The sequence below is a fragment of the Lonchura striata genome, chromosome 3, assembly GCF_046129695.1.
Source record: "Lonchura striata isolate bLonStr1 chromosome 3, bLonStr1.mat, whole genome shotgun sequence".
Classification (NCBI taxonomy): Eukaryota; Metazoa; Chordata; class Aves; order Passeriformes; family Estrildidae; genus Lonchura; species Lonchura striata.
Genome location: NC_134605.1, coordinates 112552186 through 112557391, shown reverse-complemented (window position 1 = coordinate 112557391; position 5206 = coordinate 112552186).

Here is a 5206-nt window from a genome sequence, read left to right as displayed (position 1 = left end):
TTCCCTGCGCTCCTTTTAACCAAAAACACGGGATTTCAGCCCAAATCCCCGTCCTGGGAACACCCAGCTCTTCTTTTAACCAAAACCGCGGGATTTTAACCCAAATCCCTGTCCTGGGAATTCCCTGCGCTCCTTTTAACCAAAACCGCGGGATTTTAACCCAAATCCCTGTCCCGGGAACACCCAGCTCTTCTTTTAACCAAAACCGCGGGATTTTAACCCAAATCTCCATCCTGGGAACACCCAGCTCTTCTTTTAACCAAAACCGCGGGATTTTAACCCAAATCCCTGTCCTGGGAATTCCCAGCTCTTCTTTTAACCAAAACCGCGGGATTTTAACCCAAATCCCCAACCCGGGAACACCCAGCGCTGCTTTTAACCAAAAACACGGGATTTTAACCCAAATCCCCGTCCCGAGAACACCCAGCTCTTCTTTTAACCAAAACCGCGGGATTTCAGCCCAAATCCCCATCCCGGGAACACCCAGCTCTTCTTTTAACCAAAAACACGGGATTTTAACCCAAATCACCAACCCGGGAACACCCAGCGCTGCTTTTAACCAAAAACACGGGATTTTAACCCAAATCCCCGTCCCGAGAACACCCAGCTCTTCTTTTAACCAAAACCGCGGGATTTTAACCCAAATCACCAACCCGGGAACACCCAGCTCTTCTTTTAACCAAAACCGCGGGATTTCAGCCCAAATCCCTGTCCCGGGAATTCCCAGCTCTTCTTTTAACCAAAAACACGGGATTTTAACCCAAATCCCCATCCCGGGAATTCCCAGCGCTCCTTTTAACCAAAAACACGGGATTTTAACCCAAATCCCCGTCCTGGGAACACCCAGCGCTCCTTTTAACCAAAACTGCGGGATTTTAACCCAAATCCCTGTCCTGGGAACACCCAGCGCTCCTTTTAACCAAAAACACGGGATTTCAGCCCAAATCCCTGTCCTGGGAATTCCCTGCGCTCCTTTTAACCAAAACCGCGGGATTTTAACCCAAATCCCTGCCCTGGGAACACCCAGCTCTTCTTTTAACCAAAACCGCGGGATTTTAATCCAAATCCCCATCCTGGGAACACCCAGCTCTTCTTTTAACCAAAACCGCGGGATTTTAACCCAAATCCCTGCCCTGGGAATTCCCTGCGCTCCTTTTAACCAAAAACGCGGGATTTCAGCCCAAATCTCCATCCCGGGAATTCCCATCGCTCCTTCTTTTAACCAAAAACACGGGATTTCAGCCCAAATCCCCATCCCGGGAATTCCCAGCTCTTCTTTTAACCAAAAACACGGGATTTTAACCCAAATCTACATCCCGGGAACACCCAGCTCTTCTTTTAACCAAAAACACGGGATTTCAGCCCAAATCCCCATCCCGGGAATTCCCAGCTCTTCTTTTAACCAAAACCGCGGGATTTTAACCCAAATCCCTGTCCTGGGAACTCCCAGCGCTCCTTTTAACCAAAAACACGGGATTTTAACCCAAATCTCCAACCCGGGAACACCCAGCTCTTCTTTTAACCAAAAACACGGGATTTTAACCCAAATCCCCGTCCCGGGAACACCCAGCTCTTCTTTTAACCAAAACCGCGGGATTTCAGCCCAAATCCCCGTCCCGGGAATTCCCAGCTCTTCTTTTAACCAAAACCGCGGGATTTTAACCCAAATCCCTGTCCCGGGAATTCCCAGCTCTCAAATCGGGATTTTCCCGCCAATTGTCCATTCCTTGCCCGGGAATTCGGAATCATTTTCCCACCAAATTTGAATTATTTTTTCCCCCAAAAATTCTGAATTATTTTCCCCCAAAATTCTGAATTTTCCCGGGAATTTGGAATCATTTTCCCACCAAATTTGAATTATTTTTTCCCCAAAAAATTCTGAATGATTTTCCCCAAAAGTTCTGAATTTTCCTGGGAATTTGGAATAATTTTCCCACCAAATTTGAATTATTTTTTCCCCCAAAAATTCTGAATGATTTTCCCCAAAATTCCGAATTTTCCTGGGGATTCTGAATTTTCCCGGGAATTTGGAATCATTTTCCCACCAAATTCTGAATTATTTCCCCCAAAATTCCAAATTATTTTCCCACAAAATTTGATTTACTTTCCCCAAAATTCCAAATTTTTCTCGGGAATTCTGAATTATTTTCCCGGGAATTTTCAATTATTTTCCCGGGAATTTTGAATAATTTCCCCATAAAATGTGAATTATTTTCCCCAAAATTCCAAATTTTCCTGGGAATTCGGAATAATTTTCCCACCAAATTTGAATTATTTTCCCCAAAATTCCGAATTTTCCTGGGAATTCTGAATTTTCCCGGGAATTTGGAATCAATTTCCCCCAAAATTCCAAATTTTTCCGGGAATTCTGAATTATTTTCCCAGGAATTTTCAATTTTTTTCCCGGGAATTCTGAATAATTTTCCAATAAAATTTGAATGATTTCCCCAAAATTCCGAATTTTCCCAGGAATTTGGAATAATTTTCCCACAAAAATCTGAATTATTTTCCCCCAAAATTCTGAATTTTCCTGGGAATTTTCTTTTTTTTTTTTTCCTGGGAATTCTGAATTTTTTTCCACATGGAAAAAAAACCCAAATCCCCCCAAAAAACCCCCAAAAAATCCCAATGAAATAAAAAATAAAATTCAAAAATAAAATAAAATAAAATTCAACAATCCCCCCAAAAGTGTAAAAAATAAATAAAAAATCGCAATCAAATCCAATTGTCGCGTTGGTTTTTTTCTCTTTATTTTTTATTTTGTTTTCCCTTTTTTATTCTCATTTTTCCCTTTTTTATTCTGATTTTTCCTCTGATTTTTCCCTCTTTTATTTTCATTTTTTTCCCTTTATATTCTCTTGAATTTTCCCTTTTTTATTCCAATTTTTCCCTTTTTTATTCTCATTTTTTCCACTTTTTTAATCTCAATTTTCCCTTTTTTATTCTGATTTTTCCTCTTGATTTTTTTCTATTTTATTTTCATTTCCCCCCTTTATTTTCTCTTGATTTTTTCCCTTTTTATTCTCATTTTTTTTCTTTCTTATTCTCATTTTTTCCCTTTTTTTATTCCAATTTTTCCCTTTTTTATTCAATTTCTTTTCCCTTTCCCCCCTCCATTAATTCCATTTTTTATTCATTTTTCGATGTATTTTTCCCCCTTATTATTCTCATTTTTTCCCCCATAAATTGAATTTTTTCTATTTATTTTCTAGTTCATTTTCCCTTTTTTTACTCTCATTTTTTCCCATCCCATCCCCTCCATTAATTCCATTTTTTCCTTTATTTTCTATTGAATTTTCCCTTTTTTAATTCACATTTTCCCCCTCCCATCCCCTCCATTAATTCCATTTTTTCCTTTATTTTCCCCTCCATTAATTGGATTTTTTTCCATTTTTATTCTCATTTATTCCCTTCCCATCCCCTCCATTAATTCCCTTTTTTCCCCTCCATTAATTGGATTTTTTCCCTTTTTTTCCCCTCCATTAATTGGATTTTTTCCATTTTTTCCCCTCCATTAATTGGATTTTTTCCCTTTTTTTTCTATTGAATTTTCCCTTCCCATCCCCTCCATTAATTCCATTTTTTTCCCTTTTTTTCTGCTCCTTTAATTGGATTTTCCCCTTTTTCCTCCATTATTTCCCCTCCATTAATTGAATTTTTCTCTTTATTTTCCATTGAATTTTCCCCTCCCATCCCCCCATTAATTCCATTTTTTCCTTTATTTTCCCCTCCATTAATTCCATTTTTTCCACTCCATTAATTGGATTTTTTCCCTTTTTTTCCCTCCATTAATTGGATTTTTTCCATTTTTTCCCCCTCCATTAATTCCATTTATTCCCCTTTTTTTATTCCCTTTAATTTCCCTTTATTCCCCCCCATTAATTCCATTTTTTCCTTTATTTTCTATTGAATTTTCCCTTTTTTATTCCCTTTTTTCTCCATCCCATCCCCTCCATTAATTGGATTTTTCCCTTTATTTTCTCCCCCATTAATTGGATTTTTCCCTTTATTTTCCCCCCATTAAATGGATTTTTCCCTTTATTTTCTCCTCCATTAATTGGATTTTTTCCCTTTATTTTCCTCTCCATTAATTGGATTTTTCCCTTTATTTTCCCCTCCATTAATTGGATTTTTCCCTTTATTTTCCTCTCCATTAATTGGATTTTTCCCTTTATTTTCCCCTCCATTAATTGGATTTTTCCCTTTATTTTCCTCTCCATTAATTGGATTTTTCCCTTTATTTTCTCCCCCATTAATTGGATTTTCCCCTTTATTTTCCCCTCCATTAATTGGATTTTTCCCTTTATTTTCTCCTCCATTAAATGGATTTTTCCCTTTATTTTCTCCCCCATTAATTCCATTTTTTCCCATCCCATCCTCTCCATTAAATTGATTTTTTCCCTTTTCCCCCTCCATTAATTCCATTTTTTCCATTTATTTTCTATTGAATTTTCCCCTTTTAATTCTCATTTATTCCCATCCCATCCCCTCCATTAATTCCATTATTTCCCCCCCTTTAATTGGATTTTTTCTCCATTATTTCCCCCCCTTTAATTGGATTTTTTCCCTTTTTTTCTCCATTATTTCCCCCCCTTTAATTGGATTTTTTCCCTTTTTTTCTCCATTATTTCCCCCCCCATTAATTGGATTTTTTCCCTTTTTTTCTCCATTATTTCCCCCCCATTAATTGGATTTTTTCCCTTTTTTTCTCCATTATTTCCCCCCCCATTAATTGGATTTTTTCCCTTTTTTTCTCCATTATTTCCCCCCCATTAATTGGATTTTTTCTCCATTATTTCCCCTCCTTTAATTGGATTTTTTCCCTTTTTTTCTCCATTATTTCCCCCCCATTAATTGGATTTTTTCCCTTTTTTTCTCCATTATTTCCCCCCCATTAATTGGATTTTTTCCCTTTTTTTCTCCATTATTTCCCCCCCATTAATTGGATTTTTTCTCCATTATTTCCCCCCCCTTTAATTGGATTTTTTCCCTTTTTTTCTCCATTATTTCCCCCCCATTAATTGGATTTTTTCCCTTTTTTTCTCCATTATTTCCCCCCCATTAATTGGATTTTTTCCCTTTTTTTCTCCATTATTTCCCCCCCATTAATTGGATTTTTTCCCTTTTTTTCTCCATTATTTCCCCCCCTTTAATTGGATTTTTTCTCCATTATTTCCCCTCCTTTAATTGGATTTTTTCCCTTTTT